A 14,330-nucleotide genomic window follows, 5' to 3' on the forward strand; every position below is an offset into this window, starting at 1 on the left:
GAAAGTGGGGCCCATTTGATGAAAATTACCTCATTGAGGATGTGCCACTGATGGGGTACTGGGACCCTAATGCACTTCTGTCTCTGTCTCTCTCTGCTTCCTAGCAGCCATGAGGTGATCAGTTTTCCTATGCTATACACTCTTGGCCAGATGTTCTGCTTTGCTACAGGTCCAGAGGTAAGAGTGACCATGGACTCTAATCTCTGAAATCATGAGCCAAAATAAATCTCTGCTCCTTTGAATGTGGTGATCTCAGGTATATTATCACAGGTTTGGAAAGTGATTAGGACAGCTGCTGTCCAAAATATAAGAGGCCCCAGACCTTCCTCTAACCAGATTCACCTCTTCTGTCTGAATGTAACACAGAAAAGCTGACAATTTACTCACTAATTTTTTGAGCAACAAACATGCCAGTAATATCTTCAGGTTAGAATTTGGGCATGTAAGGATGCCAAAGGCCTCTTGTGTGAAAACACTGCAGACCCCATTCAGAAATTGGAGCTGATGTGGCTTAGGGGGGAGCCCAGGTGAACAAGCCCAGCCCTGGCATGGGAACACACATTGCACAATGGTCTGGCTTTCCAGCTAGAAGACATCCATCTGGGCTGATGGTGGATACTCCAAAGAATCTATTAGGGGTGATTCTCTCTTTTAGAAACCCCTTAAATGTCCCAGAGTACCTTCATCTCCAGAAGCATTATCTGAGAGTACTCTCTTATTATTTGAAGAGTTTTTCTCTATATTGAGCAGTTATTGAGTGGCTGGCAAGTACCTTTCAGTTTTATAGGAGGGAATGTGCTCTCTCCTTTGCACTTTTATATTTTCTTACATTTTCAACAACAAGGTATGTGCCTGAAATCTGCATCTTCACCCCTCTACCTCTGTGTGCAGGGCCCACAAGATAATATCCTTGAACTGGGTGTGTCAGTGTTCAGATTATGTATGTAATGTTCTGTATGTGTGTGTGTGTGTGTGTGTGTGTGTGTGTGAGAGAGAGAGAGAGAGAGAGAGAGAGAGAGAGAACACAAGAACTTGTCCCTCTATGTCCCTCTAGCACCAGGACTTTGTGCTTTCATGTGTTTCATGTGTATAGGTATGGAAAGGATATGAAACAAGACACCATAAATTCTCCTATGTGGACTGTTTGGTTGTCGTGTGTAAATATTTTCTGAGTGATTTCTTTGGTCAGTGTTGGCTGAGTACCTTTCTGGCAGGACATGTGTTTAGGGTTTTAGTGGTGCGTCTGTAGGTGTTGTTGGCATTGTGGACTATTGTGAACATGACTATTGTGAATGCATTTGAGAGGAGGTAGGATGTTTTCTTAATATTATGTGTTGGATCTGTGCATTTTCAGATTTTAGAATGTATGTGTATGTTCATGATGTCTAGGTCAGAATTTAGGGACATAATCTTTGGTGTTCAGAGATTTGGAGAGAATGGAATCATGGGGTATGTTGGGGTGTTTAGAATTATGTATATGTGGCACATATATGTGTATAGATTCTGTTGATAATGTCTCAAGTGGACTGCTGTGTATTTTCTTGTTTAGGGCTTTGAGGTGATCATATTATTCTTGGGAATGTAGGGGTGTCCTTTGTGAGTATGTAGGAGGAGTTAGTAGTGTCTGTACGTCTGAGATTTGTTGTTGAACTTCATATTCTGAGTCATTCTGTGTATGTGCATGTTTGCAACACAGAGGTGATTGTATATGTTTTCATTTGAGAATACAAATTGTTGTCATGTTAATAAGTAATTTGTTTGCTCCATTTAGTTACTGAGGGAGTGTTTTTGTGATTGCTTTTTGGGTGATACTGATTGATGTGTGGTCTGAAGATGTGTGGTCTGAAGGTATGTGTATCTGAAGCACACCAGATACTCTCAACCAAAAGACCCTTGCCATAATTAAGCTTCTTCTCTTGTCAGATCAGCAGCAAGTATGCAAAGATTACTGTGGTTGGTAGCTTCCTCTTTCTTGTAAATGCCAGATTTTTTTTTTTTTTTTTTTTTTTTTTGGTAAATACGTGTGAAAACTCTGTCTGGCCTAGAGAATGGAATGAAAAACACTTGTCAAGTGAATCTTCAAGCCCTTTTCCCCCATGGGACATAAAAGTCAAAATATTTTGAAATTATCTGTCCATAGAATGTTTCAGGCATGAGCCACACTCTGGACTGGTTGGCAACAGCCAATAAACCTGCTTTCTGAAAATCCCTCTGGTATCCAGCCTCTTCAGTCCTACTTCATATCTATTTTAAGTGTTTCTTGGAGGCGACTGGAATATGTATGAGACTTTGTAAGGAAGGTTATTGATTGGAATTGTTTGGATTTTGCTGTGTATTTGTTTTAATTTGGGCATGAGGAACTCTGGGTTTACAGTCAGGCATCTGGAAGATAGGAAGTTTATGCTATTGAGGATTTTCAGAGCTCCACAGTGTTGTGTGCTGTTGACTGAGTATATCAGAAAGTATGAGCAGTTTTGTACATTAATAGTGAGTTCTGTGCCCTTTAATAGTGAGAGAGTGGCTGCATGTACTTTCGGTTTGTGGGAGTACTGTGGATTTGTAGATTCAGATAGACACGTGTGTTCCCAGACTTGTATAATCTAGGACTGTAAATGTATTTAGGAAGTGTGATGGCTGAGTATTCATTCTCAAACAGTAGATGGGTAGTGTGTGTTTCCACTGAGATAATATAGAAGTTATATTTATATGGGAATACAAGTTAGGAGGATTAGGTACTGACAGTGTATATGGGTTATTATGACATGGTGGGACTTGTGAATAATTATTAAGAAGAGTGTTTGAATGGAGTATTTTGGTGAATACTTTTTGATATTCACAAAATATTGATTTTTTAATTTAATTTAATTTTTTTTAGGGAAGGGTGTGACATTAGAGTGCAGGGTAAAATATGTGTATTAAGGCCACACATGTGTTATGTATGTATTTGGGAAATGACAATGAGTAGATTGTAGGTGACATCATTGTTGTGTACATTTGGAGAGGGTTGGGAAACTTTATGTGTTATTGGGAGTTGGTGTTTGCGTATCAAGTGATTCTGGGAATATGGACTCATGTTTATGTGTGTATGTTGGTGGTTGTACCTGTGTCATTTAGGGTTAAGAATGTTACATTTTTGTAATCAGGGTATTTCTGGTTCCACTCAATCTTGGAGAAGTTCAAAGAGATTTTTGTGTATATTGTATTTCTGATGAGAGGATCAAGTGTGTGAGATTTTCCAGAGTACTTAGGGTTTTGTTTATGTGACTTCTGGTAACAAATAGGGTTTATTTTGTGTGTGTGTAGGGGGGTTGTATGTTGTATTTCTGTGTGCATGCATACTCAGTGTTTGGTTATATCATGTGCATGCCTTCAGGAAGTGTAGAGTATACAGGAATGTATAAGCCTGCATTTGGAAAAGTATACAGTATAATTGCATGTCCGTCAGTACCTGGGTGATAACAGGCATGTGTATTTGTGGGTATGTATATATATTTTTTAGAAAGGAAGTGGTGGTGTGTGTATTCAGGGAAAGCAGGGATAAAGGTGATTTATGCATCTGTGTTTTTGGTGGGATGGCAGTGAGTTGTGGGTCATGCACCTGTTTCTAAATGTGAGGTGTTTTAATGATATCTGTGGTGGAAGGGGTTGTAATGAGTGTGCATCTTTACATGCACGTGCCTCAGCAAGAGGTGTTCACAGGTCTCTGTGGCTGGGTGGCCTGTGTGCATCTGTGGCTAAAGGGGATGGCAGGAACACATTGGTGATGGCAAGCCTTTCCCAGGTGCACTGATGCTTGTTCCTGTTGATCTGGAGCTCCAACAATGATTTCTGCGTTCTCATTCTTATCTGACATCTGTCTACATTAGTTGTGGTGGTGGGTGGATGTGCCTCTTGGATCCTGGGCTGGTGGATGGGAGCTGATCAGGGATGGTCCCTCAGGAGTGGTGGGGGGAGCTTTTCCTCCAAGATGTAAGGTATGGCCATTGTGATTCAAAGGGACTGACTCTGGAAGGAAACTGCCAGGAGTTTCACAGATCCAAGGACAATTGTTGAGAGAGTTGTTTGTTTGTCCACCTGTTGCATCCTCCCTTGCATTTTTCCCTCTGCCAAGACAAAGACAGAGACCCTAAGCACAAGTCTCCACAGAGCCCTCCCATCTTGGTGGTGTCCTTGGCCCATATGTGCACATGACTGGCCTCATGGTGTGCATGCTCTGGCAACATCACAAGCTCTATAATTATTACACCACCGCACCTCAGTCAGATTAGGAGAGGAGTTAAGAACTGATTGTACAATGATACTTATTTTAAATTTTCCTGTGGAGCTACCCTCATTGTATTCTTTTTTTCTTAGCATGACCAAGTGAGTGATTCATCCTTTCAACCTGAATGATCCTTTCACATTTCTACTCATAGAGAACTTCCTTCTGATAAGTTTCTACTAGTGGAGAATTTACTCGGTTTTTATTTGTGTGGAAATAAGCAGAATGAGTTTAATTTTATATACATTTTCAAATATTCACAGCAAAGTTTTGCCATGTCAGCTATTTGGGAAGGCACATCAGTGGTGTCCATTACACTTATTTTTCCATTCTTTGGAAACCAGCATGCAGCCACAGAACTTTTCTCATCTTGCAAATTTGAAGCTCATTTGTTAGACAGTAATCATCAATTTCCCTCATGCTCTAAGAAGTCACCATTCTCCTTTCTGTATTATTTTAATTACTCTGTGTACTGTACTTCATATAAGTAGGATTGTACAGTCTGTATTCTCAAGGTCCATCCCTACTCTACTATCAGCCAGGATTTTCTTTGTTTTTTAGACCAAATAATACTTCATCATGTGCTACACGTAAAAAAAAAAAAAAAAAAAAAAAAAAAAAAAAAAAAAAATTCTTCCTTGGGATAGGAAAAGGGGAAAATTGTAGAATAAAATTGACCATACTATCCTATATACATATATGAAGAGACCACAGTGAGTTTTATCTTTATGTATATCTGTAAAGCACGAGTTAAGAAAATTATAAATACATGGATGGAAGACCAGTATAGAAGAAGAAAGGAAACTGGGTCAGGGAGGAAGGGAGGGAAAGGGCAAGTTCTCGAGACTGACTTGGAACAAACTATATTCCATGCTTATGTATAACTATAATGCACAGCTAAAAATAAAAATATTCTTCCTCAATGTACCCTTGAGTATAATAAATAATCCTGTAGTAATTAAAAGCATATAAATATCTCTTCAAAAGAAATAGAATTGAAGGGTCATTTGAATGATCCTTTTGATAATTTGGGGAACCACCAATCAGTTTCCCATAGAGCCTGCACTACTTTGCATTCTAACCCACTAGGGTTCTGGCTCCATCACATTCTCAGCAGCACTGGTGTTTTCTGTTTTAGTTGTGGTGGTGGGTGGATGTGCCTCTTTGTTCCTGGACTGGAGAATGGGAGCCGATCAGGGATTTTTCTGTTTTCTGTTTCTTTCTGTTTCATCATGTGTTTGAAGCTGGATCTCATTGTGATTTTGATTTTGATTTCTCCACTTATTATTGATATTGAACATCTTCCCATGTGCTTCTCAGCCATTTGCATATCTTCTTTGGAGAAATATCTGTGCAAGTCCTTTGCCCATTTTAATATTGATTTGTTGTTTTCTTCTTATTGAGATATAGGGGTTCTTTATATCATAGATCTTAAATTCTAATCACAAATATAATTTTCAAATGCTTTCTTACATTTAGTGAGTCATCTTTTCACTAAAGACTGTGTCCATTGATGAATCAAAGTTTTGGGGTTGATGTAGTTCAGTTTGTTTCTTCCTTTTGGTGCCTGTGTTTTGATGTGCTGTTCAAAAAGTCCCTGTCAAAATTCCTTGTCATGGGCTTTTTTTATTGTGTGTTATGAGTTTTATATTTCAGATCTTACACTTAGGTCCTCTATTTATGTTGAGTTAATTTTAGTCCATGGTGTCAGATAAGGGCCCAACTTCCTTGTTTGATGTGTTGCTATCTATTCAGTTTTCTCAACAGTATTTGTGGAAAATACTGTCCATTTCCATGGAATGCTATTGTCAGAAATCACTTGAGAATTTATTTTTTTTTTCATTTCTGAATTTCTTACCCTGTTTTATTAATCAACATTTCTATCTTTTGTGTTTGTATGACTGGTAACTTTATAGCATGGAGTTTTGAAATTATGACAGGTTAGACCACCAATTTTGTTCCTGTTCAAAATGTTTCTGAAGTTGGTTGTTTTCACATTCGCTATCATTTTAGGTTGGAATTTTAAATTTTTGCAATGAATAATCTCTGCATCATGTACAACAAGACTGGGATCTTAATTGGAATAAGATGTATTCCATGTTTTTATGAATAAATTAAAATATTCTCTACTATAATGTAAAACGAATATGAGTAAATAAAAATATGAAATAAAAATGGTATTCATGAAAAAAAGAAGTTAGGAATTTTTTTAGGGATGGAACAGAAACTGTAGATTTCTTTGGATAATGTTGATATGTTAACAAATTTAAGTGTTCCTGCCCATGATCATTTGATATCTTTCACTTTTTGGTGTTATTCTAAGTTTCATTGCTTGTTTTATAGTCTTCACGTTTGATCTACTTGATTGGGTGGTATTATATTGGGTCTAGTATTACATTTTATTTTACTTGTCAGATGAAATTGTTTTCTTGATTTTCTTTCCATATATATATTTTTATTATTAGTGTATAGAAACACACTTTGTGTGTGGGGGGTTTTGTATTGGCACCTTTGCTGAATTTATTCATTGTGGTGATTATTTTCTTGGAATCTTGAGATTCTCCAGATATAACTTTATCTCGCTGATAAACAGAGGTTTTTATACTTCTACCTTTCCATTTGGCATGCCCTCTGCCTGTACTTCTTGCAGATTGATCTGGCCAGGATTTCTAATATGTTAAAAAGAACAAGTGAAAGCATGTAAATTTGTCTTCTTTCCATTTTGGGAAGAAAATATTTTGTTTTTTGATTATTTAATGTATTAGAAAGTAATTTCTCATGTGTGATCTTTATTTTGTTGTTGTTTGCATTTTTCTTTTTTTTTTTCAGTATCAAGAATTGCATTCATGGTCTCACATATGCTAGACATGCATTCTCCCAACAACAGAACTAAATCCTGACCCTTTTAAAAATGTTGAGACAGAATCTGGTCAAGGGGTTCAGGGTGGTTTAGAACTTATGTGTTTTCTGCCTTGGACTTTGAATAGCTGGGATTACAGGTATACACCATATCATCCAGCTGTTTTTCTTTCTTCTATTTCTAGTTGTTTTCAACTTCTAATCATGAAAGATTTTCTTGCAAGATGGATGCAATGACAAGGTTTGTAGTTCAAGGTTCTTTTTGTGAACAGATAATTGAAGGAGACACTCACTAGACAGAGCATGAGGAGTTACTGAAGTGAGAGTACACTGCCTTAGATAAGGGGCAGTGGGCTCACCCATGGGAATGGGAGGCCTTGAGGCAGAGAAGGAACTGGGAAGCTGGCTTTGAGAAATAGATACTTGATCTGGGATGCTAAAGTTAGTGATAGGATATGACTATCACTCCATAGGATATGACTGCAACTGAGTTTGGGAAATAAAAATTTCTATCAACAGAGAATGTTGATAGAAATTTTGTTTCTGTAGCTTCATTGGGAACTTGACTAATTTTAGATGAGATTAAGTAGAAGAATTTGTTTAATACTGCCCTACTTCTCAAATTAGAAGCCTACTGACTGCTGGGGGTAGATTCTTTATGTGTTATGATATGGTGTATGCCTGTTATCCCAGCTATTCAAAGTCCAAGGCAGAAAACACAACCACTTATATTCTAGCTACTGCAGGGCTTGGAACACCTCATTTGACCAAAGAATCCCTTCGAACTAAATGGAGGTCAGGAGCCTTACCAGAATAAGGCGAGAGACTTAATTCAAAATTACTGTTCTTTTCTGTAATTTTAGTTTTGGATGGACATATGGGATCTTTATTTAGTTTCATGGGGTGCTGAGAATCTAATCCACAGCCTCACACAGTGCCAAGAGGTTGATTCAGACACATCCCTTCACAAAGCACTTTACCAAAGAGTCACAGGTGAGGCCCCTTCATTTCCATTTTGAAACTGTTTTCTTGAGGCTTCACAAAGGGATGGTCTGAGGCGAAGACCTTCCTGTCATGAAGGGGAATTGAACAATAGGTAAGAAAACAGCCCGGGGACAGACTTTTCCACAAGATGAACACTAGGGCATTGACAGCTCCTGATCATGCTACTTAGGTTGCTATCTAGCCAAGCAGGGTTTCTCCACTGAGACCCTTACCGGTCACAGTGATTTCTGAGTTTTCTGAGATGCTTGGCATTCCTTTCAACAATCCCGGAAATGGTCATTTCACAGAGATTGGAGCTGGTACATATCTCGGACACAAAATCACGAGCCCCTTCTGGAGAGTGGCCAAAATTCAGGAAAAATTCAGGAACTTAGGAACATAGTAGGACTTGCCCATCTGCAAAGCAAGCAGCAGTCTATTCATATATTCACCAGGATGAGTGCTGGAAAGCTTTCCACTAATGCATTCTGTTTCTCAATTCTTTGTTTCCAGAGACTCAGTAAAAACTACCTGAGATCAGGTTTTGGAAGGGCACAGCCAAGAGTAGGAGAGATTAAAGGCTCAGTCACTGTAATCTCCTCTGCCACCTACAAGGTTGTGAACTGCTGAGCATTTTCCATTCCAATATGTATTCACAGATATTCTTCTTCTCCCTCTAATTGTGTATAACTTGGGGTGATGTTAATGTCAAGGCATTGTTCTGGATGACAGTGGGAAGTGATCTTGTGTAGCACATGTTCATATACACATTGGATTGATTTTAATATTTTCCCTTTGAAGTACTGAATCTCTGACCCTAACCCATACCCTACTAGACTCTGAGTACTAATCCTAACATATGCATAAAAGCAAACCTAAAATAAAGAAATGCAGGCAGTTCATAGGAGGAATTGTGTATACTTTGATTTTCCTTTTGCTTTATCAAGGGTATGTGTTATAACACTAGTCACATTTTCATTCTAATACTTCTCCATGGATCGTCAAATTTAACAAATATATAACTTATGGATTCCCTTTCTCTGTAGGCTGGGTCAGAACATGTATTTTTATATACATATATATTGCCCTTCCTGCTATCACAGGTACATTCATGTGTGTACTCTGACTTTGGCAAATACAAATTCCATGAACAGATCACTCCCCCCAAAACCCCACGGAAACTGAAAGTTCAACCAATGGTGAGCTCCATAGTTGAACAAGTTTATACATAACCCCATGTAGAGTCAAATGAATATTTTTGTGATCTTTGAATGATATATGTTCCATTAAGAATTTGGATTTGAATATCTATTGCTACTTTTACATGTATTTAATATATATATATATATATATATATATATATATATATATATATATATATATATATATATATTTCTCTCTCTCTCTCTCATATATATTATTCATTGAAAGGAGTTTTCTCACCCCTTAATGGTTCCTGAAAGAATCGAGACCCACAGTGCCACCTTATTCATCCTTGAATGATGTCTAGACCAATACAGTGTAATATTTGAAATTCTCATGACCAGGAAGCACTGGAGATCCATCGGATCTCCTGTTGCTCATCATGACTGAACCAGATAGTGCATTTTTTGACTAGAATTCATGAAAATGGTGTAGAACAGAGATGCCATTGAGTTGGAGCCTGCTGGGAACTGGGCCTGGAGCAGTAGAGTGCAGGTGTATGATAAAAGATCTATGGTGGAGTCATGTGGATCTGTCATTGGCTTCCAAATGACATGTGACTGACATGGGGCAGTCAGCAGACCCTTATATGTAAAGGCCTCTTGTTTTGGGGAGAGGCTTTGGGGTGATAATCAGAATCAGATTGCTACTCTAAGTGGGAAAGATGTATGGGATAGCAGCCCAGTTGGTGTTTTCTCTTGCAAAACCTGACTCACCACATGTGACAGAACTCCCTCCAGTGCTGTTTCCCAGTTTGTTGTAGGGACAAATGAAGCAAGGCACTGAAGATCGCAGGAAACAGTTTTATTTGGCTGCAGCCTGGTTCAGAGAGCACAGCTTTTGCTGTTATTAATCAATCCCTCCAAGTTCAGGGAGTTTCAGAGTTTTATACCCAGCATGTAAATAGAGGGGCTCAGAAGTTCACGGTCTGCAGAAGTTCACATAAAAGCAGCTTTCTCTTTCACTGTTCTGGGCAAGTTAACCTTTCAAGGCCAACACTTGAGAAGAGGAGAACTTCTTCCCTTTCTTTCTCCCTCTGCCAGCTGTTATCATGGAGCCCATTTGTAACTTATCTTTAAAATGTGGACATCTCTGTGAAGCCCATCTCAAGGCCAGAGGCCTTGTTTGCACATTTCTTCAAAGTACTATACTGGATATATTTGTGAAAATAGTAAGGGGGTGTGCAGCACCTGGAGTGCTGGTATCTTCCTGGCCATTGGCGAAGTAAACAGGGCAACACAAAAATAGAAAGATTATCTACATTGAACTCTTTTGCAGAGACTCTTTGGCTGACAGTCCCCAAATCAGCCATGGTGAAGCGGACTTTTCTGTGGAGAAAGGGGGTACCACTTCATTGGGTCCCCCTCTTCCTCCAGGGAGAAGTCTTTTCTGCTGTCCTTTAATAAAGCTTCAACTTTCCTCTCTAAACTTGCCTTGACATGCTTCTCTGGTGTTATACTTCAGCATTGGGAAAGCAAGGCCTCATTACCAGTAAACACCAGTAACAATAACAGTCAGAGGACAGAGATAATGCCAAAAGTAAAGTCAACATTTAGAATTGAAGATAATAATAATCTTTATTGATACAAATTCCTTAATTTAATACTTTAAAAATAATAACAACATGTTGCCAGGGAGCAAATTTGTGACATATGCAGTCAAGGGGAGAAATAAAGAATGTCCATGTGTTTCTGCCCCTTTCAATTCTTTATTCACTCAAATTCTTAATACAACTTTACTCTATAGGTTCCTAATGAATAAAACAACAATCCTTAATGATAGGCACTGCAGTGGAGATAATCAAATAACACCAAGCAATTCTAGATTAATTAATTCCCAGAAAACAATTTTAGATTAATTCTGAACATTGCAAAACAGATTTAATCATGACAGGCTAGTGACAGACATTTCCTCTGAATGCTAAGTTCAAAACTCTCAAGCCTTAGGCTTTATGTCCTGCAGATGCACACTCACTCAGACAGCAGTGATCAGGTCCCAAACTAAAACAGGCTTTTTCTGGTGGGGAGTGGATGACCAGTTGAGGAGAGGGTCACAGGGAGAAGTTGCAGCTCTCACAAAGGCCCAGACAAGGTGGTAGAGTTTGAGAACAGTGAGGATCACACAGAGAATAGGAAAATGATGGCAAGTGATGGGATATCAGTGTAGGTCCTCATCAGGCTCTCCAGCTGGAGTACATACTTGTTTAGGCTGGCTGAATCCCTGTTTATTCACTCTAGTTTTATACTATTTTTTTTACCACACCTTGTAATTATCAGGTGCCACCAGATTTCTCATTTACCCTGAGGTCAGAAATATCTGGTCTGGTGGTCTTCATCCTGATATTCTTACCTTTCACTCTTATCAGGAGAGGAAAGCCTGCAGAGGCTTTATTCACTTTATCAGGATGAGGGGAAGTAATTTGTCTGAGGCCATATTAGAGGGCTCTGTGGGTGTGCCTGGTGATAAATGACCTCTAATAATGACCTCAGGTTTCAAACTTGAGTTTTTTAAGTGGAGTGAGAAACTGATGTGACTCAATTTTTGAGAAACCAGCCTCTACGTCAGAGCAAAGCCTGTCCAAAGCGGGGAGTTACCCTTGTCCATGGAAAAACTCAGAGTGCTCCTAGGCATATACCCACCCTGCTGAGTTGTTTGTCTGTGAATAACTGGAGAGATCTTCCATGCCAAGTGATCCTGACTCAGTTACACTAGGTTAGGACCCATAGCAACCCCCTAGCTACCACAAAATGCATGAGACACAGAAAATACCTGAAACACCAGGTAACCTTCCCAGTAGTTTTGTTGATTGGTAAAATGATTAGGCAAGTTTATCATATACACTCTTGCAACCTCTCATGGCCTAAACCAATCAGTTCAAATGTATCCACAACTTGAACTAACCAATCACCCTTACACAACTTGTTCCTGCCAATGAATGTGCTAATCAATGTTAAGAGTTGTTGTTTGACTTTTCTGTGATGTGAAATTATTGGCTGTGTGATGTCGTGATGCATACAGTGTCCCCCAAAATCTATTAATCCTCACTGAATTAAGGGTCAAGACTCACTCTTTGGGACCACTGTATCTGAAATGGTTGTGAGTCCAGGCTTGAGCTTACAATAAACACTCTTGTGTGATTGCATCAGATTCAGCTCCTGGAGGTCTATTGGGGTCCCATGAATCTGGCATTACAGGAGTTGCTTAGGCTCAGGCCTAAGGCCATTCTCACACAACCCCTTTCACCTTGACAGCTCTTCTGCAGATAAACAGAAGCCATAACACATAACTCCTGTCTTCATAAACTCGATCTCTTGAGTCCAGTGTCATTTCAAGTTCTGGGTTTAAAAAGATATATTCATTTTCCTTGATGTTTTCAATAAAGCACACAGAATTCTTAGAAATTGCTTGAAAGGATAACAATGTTATATTGCAAAACTTCATGAACTTTCAAATTGCTTGCTGTGGGTGACTGACCAGTATGTGAAAGGCCTTGGGGATATGTGAATATATTATGAATATAATAGAGAGAACTCTTGAGACTTTTTTTCTTACTGTACACACATCCTGAGGCCAAATGAGGCTGTTTACTAGAGGTCATTTCTCAAAAAATAGATAATGATCATAAAGGAATAAATTAACCTATATATTATAAATAAATCTAATATGTATTTGATTAAAATTGAGGACATATATAGTCATGCCAAATAGTTTGCTGAATCATTTCAATTACAGTTATTTTAATGTTTTGCTTACTAACTGCATTAGAGACATCATTGAACTGCACTTCAGGAAAACTGTTAATTCTAGCACTGAACTTATCAGGTTTTGACACTTTGGTATATTACTTATTGCCATAGGATCTCTTGTTTCTCAATGTGTATATTTATAAATTTACAGATTCTAGAATGTTTTAGAAAGATAAAAGAAAATATGTATTAAAAGAGTAGTTTAAAAAGCTCTTTAATATACCATTGCTATGGTTATTAAATAGCATTTTCTTTTTAAGAATGTATTAACCTGGGGCTGGGGATGTGGCTCAAGCAGTAGCGCACTTGCCTGGCATGTGTGCGGCCTGGGTTTCGTCCTCAGTACCACATACAAACAAAGATGTTGTGTCCACCGAAAACTAAAAAATAAATATTAAAATTCTCTCACTCTCCCTTTAAAAAAAAGAATGTGTTAACCAGCAATATGTATAGAACAATAACATAATAAATAAATATGGTACAAAGAAATAAACATAAAGTAATAAATGTTATATGATTTATTTTATAATAATATTGGTAAAATATACCCAGAGGTGAAAATAAACATTTAAATAATGATAAATGTACATGTCCACTTTTATTAAGGTATAGTGAAATACATCTATTTTTGTAATATACTTTTGTTCATGAAAGCATCATAAATACTATTATCAAATATTATTGTAGCTGCACAAAATTAAAAATCCAAATTGTACATATATCAGTAAATAAATGGCTTTTAGTGACTGAAATTTCTGAGTCTGTTATTGTAAAACACAAATATTCAGTAAAATATGCTCTGAAGAAAACCTCAATTTGAAAATGTAAAAACATAGAAAGGAGTATTTAGAGTTGTTTTACCATGAGATTAATTTAAAATAGTTTTGATACCCGAACAAATACTCTGAAGTTTTCACTCTTAAGAAATACATATGAAAGAGTACAGCAATTCTGTCTCTAAGTAATGCAAGCAGAAGAGAGAGATGATAAGAATATTAAGTAAGCCCCCAAAATCTGAGGATCATGAAATAAATAAATTCTTGGCAAGAAAATATCAGAATCAATTTTGATGTAAAGTCAAAACTAATAAGCATTCTAATTTACCAAATCTTAATGATTTAATATATTAGAGAAAAAAAGTCAGAATTCTAAGCAAATACTTGAGAAATAGGTGTGCACAACAAGGTTTAACCTCAGAAAATTTTATACATCCCCTGTGTCTGTCCATGTGTCTCTCTCACGTCTTTCCACTGTGACATCAAAAAAAAAAAATGAAG

This window comes from Marmota flaviventris, unplaced genomic scaffold, assembly GCF_047511675.1.
Source record: "Marmota flaviventris isolate mMarFla1 unplaced genomic scaffold, mMarFla1.hap1 Scaffold_49, whole genome shotgun sequence".
In the NCBI taxonomy this organism is placed as follows: domain Eukaryota; kingdom Metazoa; phylum Chordata; class Mammalia; order Rodentia; family Sciuridae; genus Marmota; species Marmota flaviventris.